General features: G+C 39.5%; 1 pseudogene; it reads right to left on the minus strand.

The window, feature by feature from the left end:
- Window positions 1-3,614: 3,614 nt before the first annotated feature.
- On the minus strand, window positions 3,615-8,311 carry LOC127667106 (KAT8 regulatory NSL complex subunit 2-like; annotated as a pseudogene).
- Window positions 8,312-9,790: the final 1,479 nt, after the last annotated feature.

Raw genomic sequence — 9,790 nt, forward strand, 5'->3', positions numbered from 1 at the left:
TTTTGTTCTGGTAGTGTATATACAGACATGCTGGTGAAACTTTCTGGGTTTACAACACAAAGAGCCATTCTAACATGGAGAAGGTGAAAGAACTAGAGGAAACCACAACCATCCACAGACACATGGGCAACAGAGGATAATTGAGAGTTTCAGAAATTGTCTCCCCCCCCCCCCCAGGGAAAAGCACAGCAATTGGAAATCCAATAGCAAGTGGTCAGCTATGAAATGATACATGATCTGTGACTAGAAAACCTAATTGTAAGCAAAATATAAAAACTTAAACAGATATTCCATTTGTCAGATGTAGTTTGTTGTGTCCTGAAGATGAAGTTTGGGTGTGCCTCTGAAAGCCTCCATAGATAAAAATGTTAAAGAATTGAAACTTCCTGCATAATTTAAGGCAAGCTGATTGAGGACTGTCTTGTGTTCTTTGACTATGTCCCAAGGCAAAGTCAGCTATGTGGCCTCCAACAATCCCACATTAAAGGTGAAATGGTTCTTCCTGACAAGAGTGTAAGGAAACCGGAATGGGGGAGTGGGAAGGGGTGAGTGGGAGGACAGGGGGAGAGAAGGGGGCTTATGGGACTTTCGGGGAGTGGGGGGCTAGAAAAGGGGAAATCATTTGAAATGTAAATAAAAAATATATTGAATAAAAAAAATGAATCAAATACTAAAAAACGAAAAAGTAAAAGAAAGAAAGAAACTGCTATAATAAGCAAGTGGACCTTTCTCAGACCCACCTCACTCTTTTGCCTTGGTTCAGCCATTATGGAAGGAGTTCTAGGATTTTATCTTTGGGCTTGCAGGAACAATACAGAAGCAGCTGGCAGGACACAGGTAAAACAGTCTCTAGGAAAGAGCTCTAAGGGGCCTTTTTGGATTTGGAAGTGTCAAAAGAAAGGTAGACTAGCTAGAAAGATACAGATAGAAAGATATATCTATAGAGCAAGCAGGTTAGTTTTAGGATGAGGACTCTAAGAAAACATTTTTATATGGTTAAGAAAATAAGGTTACTTCACTGAGCAGAAGAATTTTACCTCAGTTTATGTCTGTCATCTTTTTTATTAGTTTAAATATTAGATATTTTAGATGGTTATTCTTATAATGTTATATTCACATATTCAGGGATAGATATGTATGATTCATTTGTATAATAATTACTGACAAATTATTTCATTAATTTGAAATAGAGTAAGAAGCCCTATAAGAGGAGCTCGGAGGAAATAAGGGTGTGAGGAGCAATGCTTTAATTTTAATCTTAAAAGTAAATTACAAATAATTTTGTTCATATCCTAGTCAATCCAATGGTTTCTCCTTTAACCAACTCACACAAACTCTTATAACCTATCTATAAATATTTTATCCCTCAAAATGTCCTCAGTGGAAATGATGGATTCTGTAACACTGGTCTTTTGAATACTCATTCACCTGGTGACATCTGTAATATCTCTAACTCTATATTCATCAGTCAACTTGCCATTCTAATGACTGGAAAACTTTCACTTCTTCCATATTTTAACAAATACGACTTTAAATATTTTTATAATGTGTACCTAATGTCTTCCAGGTCTAGGATCCTGACATCAGTCTCTGACCAAAGGGGCAGCTTCTGACTCCCCGGCAAAAGGGAGTAGTTGTACCAAACATGACTGTGGAGTCTTAGCAGCATGAGTTAGAATAAGGCCTTCCATCCCCAACTATTTTATATTCATCAATCTATTTTTTTTAAAAAAAAACCTTGTATTTCTGTTTTCATAGATATTTAAAGTTAGAAATGCTAGAAAAAGCAAGCCTGATATTTACTATACCTCAAAATGTCATACCACTAGCAGAGAAGAAAGATTTGTTTCCCTGATGCCTGTTGTCCAAGGAGGGTTAACTCTGCTCAACTTTATGCAGTTCCTTAGCCTTGCAGTGCTGTTAGGGAATGCCTATCCTTAAGGATGAGTCTATTCAATGATTTTGTTTTGAATACTATTTCCTTTTCTCTCTCCCCCAAACCCAACACACACCACTCTGCATCATATCAAGTAGTAGAGTTCTTTGAGCAACGGCATAACTCATGCATATATATGGTAAGAGGCAAAAACAAGCAAATGAAGGAGACACGCCTAAACTGAGGAGAGCAAACACTAAACCTCATAGAACTGCATTCTGCATTCAGGATGAGAAGGGCTTCTGTGTAACGTCATATCGATATTGAAAATCCCACCTTTACTGAAATGCTGTTTGCATATCCTCCATTTTGAGCTGGCTGCATTTATTTCCTGAGGCTTTACTTAGCAGATACTATAGATGTCCATTGTCTCAGGAACACAGCGAACAGTACATTGAAACAAAATCTCCATTTTTTTTTCATCTTAGATATGAACTACAAGGGCTATCTGAAGGGATTTTTACTCTGCTTCTATATCATTTAGTCACTGAAACCTTCCTTTATTATTTAGATTAAAAAACACGTAGAAACTCTGTTAAATGCTTTGGGTGGATATGGGGGACAGAGGGAGTGCTGTCTGTATGATGTCAATCTCTACTTTTCCAAGCAGAACACACAGTGGATGTGAATGCTTCAGGAAGGAAAAGTACATTAATGAAATTCCATGTCTATCTGCTTTATTCTGCAAGAATTTCTGGACAATTATTTATATTCTTTAGGTATCTCAAGTCCCTGGATACAAAGTCGTTTATTTCTTATTTGCTTCCAATTGCTTCTGTAGTCATACTTCCTTTGTATCCAGTCCTACACAAAATTTTTTGTTACTGTGATTTTCTGGAATATCTGCCAGGGTTTTTAATATTTTTTACTCTGTTCCTGGATGAAAACTCTTACTGAAAGCTCATCTAAAAGCAGCTAACAATAATTATGCCATCCCCTGAGTGTCAGCTCCACTAACATGTTTTTGCCATATTAATTAGTTAGTCATCTTTAAAGTCAGCATTACCAAGAGTCAAAATCTCTGGGTATGTGGAAATGTAGACAATTTTTGATAGGCTGTTACATAAGTGGACAATAATGTTCTCTTATATTGAAATTTTTTTATTTGTTTTTTTTTTACATTTTCATAACATTTTAACATTGAATAGAAACAATATACAGTAATTTCACTATATCATACATGGAGGCAATACCACAGAAATTTACATAAGTTAAAAGCAAGAATAATTAAGGAGAGCCCAGACCTGTCTGCTGCTTTTCTCAGTCACAGTTCACTACGAAAGTGGTTTTTAGATACAGCTAGCAAGATACTAGGAGCCAACACCTGAAGAACACCTTCTTGACCACAACCCAGCCTAGACATCCACGTTGATTTCTGTCCATGGCTTAGGAGTCCCATTAAAGAAATGTCTCTTTCCCAGGCAGTCTACAATATTCATTGCCTCCCAAAGGTAGGATCACTTTATGCTCTTCCTTGCCAAAAAAAAAAGCCAAAACATAAATAATAAATATCCATTCTGCACAAACTTGGATTAAGTTCATCTATATCACTTTAAAGCCCTGAAGGAAACAATGTGGTCTGAGATTTCCCTGTTCAGGGAGAGATGATCAGAGAGATATTCTTGTCTGAAGAATGAAAAGTTTAAACCCAAAGGCAAACAATTCCCAGATTGAACTGTCAATGGATAGAACTGGGTTCTGGATTTCCATTTGCAGTAACTAATCCATGCTGAGGGAAGGGTGCACAGGCTTTCTCTACATTTCGAGGTCCCTGGGGTCTGCACCCATCCCCAGGCACCTGCATCTGTCCTGGGCCTCTGGCAGTCTCTGTGACTCAGTGATCTTCAAGAGCTAGGGAAGGATCAAAGAGCAGCGGTGACAGCAGGCAGTCACCCACAGCATCCAAGTCATCACTGAACTCCAGTGGTAAACTCTCAGTGGGCTGAAGCTAGGCAACACCTGAATACACATCCTCGGGACCAGCTTCCAGATCCTCTGGCACAGGCAGTACCTGCTCGGGCTTATTCATCTGAGGAGGCAACTGGAAATGCTGTGGGCAGCAGGGACCCTAAGAAAGGCTTACAGGAACTGGTTTGTTGTAGGGTACCTCTTCAGATTCCTGGCAGCACTTGAAGAGAACCTGATTTGTATCCTGAAAGATATGGATAAGACAGTGGCTGGTCATCGGAAGAGACTGATTGGAGCAGCGAACATCACCCACAAAGGCTAAGCACCTCTGACTGGAACGAGTTGGTACGAGCCTGTTGAGCAGCCCCATTTGTGGTCAGCATTCTGTGTTCTGTTACCTGACTGCGTGATAAAGCTTCTACTCCATAGCATTGACCTCTATCACCTAAGACATTTTTTTTTATTTTTTTATTCTATATATTTTTTATTTACATTTCAAATGATTTCCCCTTTTCTAGCCCCCACTCCCCGAAAGTCCCGTAAGCCCCCTTCTCTCCCCCTGTCCTCCCACCCACCCCTTCCCATTTCCCCATTCTGATTTTGCCAAATACTGCTTCACTGAGTCTTTCCAGAACCAGGGGCCACTCCTCCTTTCTTCTTGTACCTCATTTGATGTGTGGATTATGTTTTGGGTATTTCAGTTTTCTAGGTTAATATCCACTTATTAGTGAGTGCATACCATGATTCACCTTTTGAGTCTGGGTTACCTCACTTAGTATGATGTTCTCTAGCTCCATCGATTTGCCTAAGAATTTCATGAATTCATTGTTTCTAATGGCTGAATAGTACTCCATTGTGTAGATATACCACATTTTTTGCATCCACTCTTCTGTTGAGGGATACCTGGGTTCTTTCCAGCATCTGGCAATTATAAATAGGGCTGCTATGAACATAGTAGAGCGTGTATCCTTATTACATGATGGGGAATCCTCTGGGTATATGCCCAGGAGTGGTATAGCAGGATCTTCTGGAAGTGAGGTGCCCAGTTTTTGGAGGAACCGCCAGACTGATTTCCAGAGTGGCTGTACCAATTTGCAACCCCACCAGCAGTGGAGGAGTGTTCCTCTTTCTCCACACCCTCTCCAACACCTGCTGTCTCCTGAATTTTTAATCTTAGCCATTCTGACTGGTGTAAGGTGAAATCTCAGGGTTGTTTTGATTTGCATTTCCCTAATGACTAATGAAGTTGAGCATTTTTTAAGATGCTTCTCCGCCATCTGAAGTTCTTCAGGTGAGAATTCTTTGTTTAACTCTGTACCCCATTTTTTAATAGGGTTGTTTGGTTTTCTGGAGTCTTTCTTCTTGTGTTCTTTATATATATTGGATATTAGCCCTCTATCTGATGTAGGATTGGTGAAGATCTTTTCCCAATTTGTTGTTTGCCGATTTGTCCTCTTGATGGTGTCCTTTGCCTTACAGAAACTTTGTAATTTTATGAGGTCCTATTTGTCAATTCTTGCTCTTAGAGCATACGCTATTGGTGTTCTGTTCAGAAACTTTCTCCCTGTACCGATGTCCTCAAGGGTCTTCCCCAGTTTCTTTTCTATTAGCTTCAGAGTGTCTGGCTTTATGTGGAGGTCCTTGATCCATTTGGATTTGAGCTTAGTACAAGGACACAAGGATGGTTCAATTCACATTCTTCTGCATGCTGACCTCCAGTTGAACCAGCACCATTTGTTGAAAAGGCTATCATTTTTCCATTGGATGTGTTCAGCTTCTTTGTCGAGGGTCAAGTGGCCATAGGTGTGTGGCTTCATTTCTGGATCTTCAATCCTGTTCCATTGATCCTCCTGCCTGTCACTGTACCAATATCATGCAGTTTTTAACACTATTGAACTTCATGACTCTGAAGAAGGAAATGGAAGAAGACCTCAAAAAATGGGAAAACCTCCCATGCTCATGGATCGGTAGAATCAATATAGTTAAAATGGCCATTTTGCCAAAAGCAATATACAGATTCAATGCAATACCCATCAAAACCCCAACTCAATTTTTCACAGAGTTAGAAAGAGCAATTATCAAATTCATCTGGAATAACAAAAAATCCAGGATAGCTAAAACTATTCTTAGCAACAAAAGAAAGTCTGGGAGAATCAGTATCCCTGACCTCAAGCAATACTACAGCGCCTAAGACATTTTAGTCGCTTTAAATTATCTCTCTCTTTGGCCAAAAGTCCCTCAGGGCCAGTCAGGAAACTAATACCCAAAAGCTTCGTATTCCACCTTCTGATTATGTAAGTAATGGTCTCATAATAAGAACCACTTCTTCAGCTGTACAGACGCCAACATGTTTTAAGGACTCTTCTTGATCACTGTCTATGCTATCACAAGTCTATGCCTCACTGTCAGGGTCCCCTCTCCATGTCTGTATGAATCTAATGTTGTGGTGATTCTGTCTTTGTTAATCCACACAAGAATTGTCCATTAAGCTGTGCTTAATGTACTCTCTGCCTACTCTAGCTTGTATCCATGTTTTTCCTAATTTGTGCTGGAAGCCTGCCTTAATGGCTTCAGAATCAGAGTCAGATAGCCATAAAACAACCATACTTCATAACAGTCTTTAGTTTACAAAGATTTCCCCTTTTATAATTCAGTTTAGACTATTTCTCCTTTCCTTCCTTCCCTCCAAACCTTCCATATATCCTCTCTTGCCAGTTTCTAACTAAGAGTCTAGTGAACTCTTTGTTCACTAATTGTTACACACACACACAGAGACACACAGAGACACACAGACACACACACACACCTAAATACATAAATACAGCTTAATCAGTCTGTATAATGTTGTTTTCATGAATGAAAGTACACCAACATGTGTGCTCTTCTCTGGAGGAAATCATTTCTCCCACACTTAGCATTACCTATACTTTTTTCCTCTCTCTTTGTCTCTCTGTCTCTCTCTGTCTCTCTCTGTCTCTCTGTCTCTCTGTCTCTGTCTCTCTCTGTCTCTGTCTCTCTCTCTCTCTCTCTCTCTCTCTCTCTCTCTCTCTCTGTGTGTGTGTGTGTGTGTGTGTGTGTGTGTGTAATTGACGCCTCATGGGCTTTTCATGTCTACATGATCACGTCTACGGTTCTTAACTTTGCTCAGTCATGCTCATGAGACTTTAATGTGTGTAGATTCTGACATGATTACAAGACACAACCTCACAGTAAACTCCCAGATCCTCTGGAGTTTACAATCTGCCTATCCCCTGTTTTCCAATGTTCTTAGTTGTGACAGTGGTCTGTACCAGGTTTTTGTTTGTTTGTATGGTTCGTTTGTTATATTTTTGGAGACAGGGTTTCTCTGTGTAGTCCTGGCTGTCCTGGAACTCACTCTGTAGACCAGCCTGGCCTTGAGCACAGTTTTTAGCAATTTGCTCCATGATGCTATAACAGAATATCTTTCATGGAATATGTATTTGTTCCTTGCTTCATGGTTATGAAAGCTTTGTGACAAAAGCAGCTTAAAAGAAAGAAATAATTATTTTGGCTCAAATATCTAGGTATTGCCAGCATGGTGCTGAAGTCTTGTCAGCTGCAGTGGATGGTCACATTTCATGGACAGATGAGAAGCAAAGGAAGGGATGCTCATATGACTCACATGACTTCTCCTTTTGTCAGGTCAGGTCAGCAGCCTCTGGAATAGTGCCAACACTGGACAAGTCTTCTCGTCCTATGAACCTCCTCACTAAGATCCCTCACATGCATGGGCATGGGCTTGTCTCTTAGGAAGTTCTGCATCATGTTAATGTGATAATCCAAGCATTCATCACAGTAGTTGGGAAACTCAACTATAACAGGAGGTGAGAAAGGTAAGATATTAGCCTTCAAGGACAAGATTCTCAACTCTTCACCAGTCCTGACTTCTGTCAATACCTCCCAATTTTCCACTTGAATTCTGAATTCATCAAAGGATTAAGCCACTAATTATACCTGTGCCTTCATTATGTAATCATCTCTAGAATAAGCTTACAAACACATCTCAACATGGGCTTGTCTAATTTCCTGGGGGTTTATCGATATAATTAAGTTAGCCTAAGAATCACAGGTTTTAATGCAAGCTGTAGATGACTTTAAGTTGATACATTTTCAATTTTGACAAGGTCTCATATGTGAGATCAATCTGCAAGAGACTCCTCTTTCCAAGGTATGTATGTTTGGCTTTATTCACCATGCTATGTCAGAAATAATTACCCATGTTAAATATATAGCCTATTCATGGATATCATGCTCTTGCATTTATCAAAATTAATTGACTTTTTCCTGGGCAGGCAAACAAGAGATAGAGAAATAAACTATTGATAGGTTATGGAAAGTCAACGTAATTATTTGAGTTAAACTGTTGACTTCCATTGGGCTCCTTGTTGCCATGATAACCAGACCCCATTCCTTTTGAAAAGCATTAGTGAAATGCACTTACCTCATCACAGTCAATACGTATAATAGGGTCTGTAATAAAAAGATCAAACTCAATTTGATAAACTTTAAGTCCATTTAGAGATCATGAAATGCTAATATAATTAGTATGTCCTCTATGCACAGTAATGTCAATTTTCCTGTGACATTTTATATATGCATAATACTATATATCTTTAATTATCAGACACATTACATGACCTCAAAATATTTAAATATAATATAATACTGATGTAGATAAATCAAAGCATACATTTTGGAATTTAAATTAAACCATAGAAGGTCCAATGAATGATTATAAAAATGGTATTCCAATTCATTGTACCTGTTATATACATTGCAAATGTACTTTGTACATTTAACATCATGTGTTGACTGTCTTTGCAGAAGAGCATAGAAGTCATAGGCCACATACACTATAGTATTTTTTTCAGTTTTTAAGGAATTGATCAGCAGCAGATTTTCTGTAACTCAAGTAAAAGTTAGAATAAATACTAAAATCTTTATCCTGTGAAAAACCACATCAATAACCTATTGAACATTACTGAGAAGACTCCTTTATGGATGCTTACCTGTTCAAAATTTTCAGCTACCATTTAGTGGGTAGAAAACTTGGAGCCAATGCTAGAGTTAGAAGAAAGTTCAAAGCAATGGTCTAATTGAAAATATCCTCTGATAAAGCAGATCATAGCCTCAATGCCCAAAATAAAGTATGGCTATCTAAAGGCCTCTTTTCATTAGGGAACAAAACAGTGATGCCCTATAGAGGCTCCCAAAACCAGACAAGGTAATACAAAATTGTTTTCGTTGTCGGCTATTACTATTTTACAAGAACCGATTGCTAATTATACCACATACTTGGTTTTAAGATATAGATAAAAGAGCTGCAACTAAATTTGAAGCCCCATCCCTGTTGTCTAATGTATATACTGTAAGTCCTAGTGTGCCCTGCTGCCACTGGACACTGCCTCTTGGGGAGGCAGAAAGTAGGCAAGGAGTTTGACTGCACAATCCCATGCCACCACCACCATGGTGGGTGAAGGGCTTCATGGAAGTGATGAGACACAGCTTCAGGCGTGGGAAAGCACGATCTTGAGATGTGGGAATGCTGGAGCTGAGCCTGCAAGGAAGCTGGGGCTTAGAGGGTTTTCTGATTCTTGGACACCCAGACACTGCTCAGCTTCTCAAAAGAACCAAGTATGGAGGGAGAGACGGGCAGGGTGGGAAGAGGAACTTTGGCTTGTCACAGAGGTGAGTGTCCTTAGCTTGGGGGAGGCAGACTAGAAGCACAGAGAGGGTTTTGTTTGGCTTTGTTTGTTTGTTTGTTTGTTTTTCCAAGACAGGGTTCCTCTGTGTATTCCTGGCTGTCCTGGAGCTCACTTTCTAGAGCAGGCTGACCTTGAACTCAGAAACTGGCCTGTCTTTGCCTCCCAAGTGCTGGGATTACAGGTGTGTGCCACCACTCTGGAAATCAGTCTGGCGGTTCCT

Source organism: Apodemus sylvaticus, chromosome 16 (genome assembly GCF_947179515.1).
Source record: "Apodemus sylvaticus chromosome 16, mApoSyl1.1, whole genome shotgun sequence".
NCBI classification, from domain to species: Eukaryota; Metazoa; Chordata; class Mammalia; order Rodentia; family Muridae; genus Apodemus; species Apodemus sylvaticus.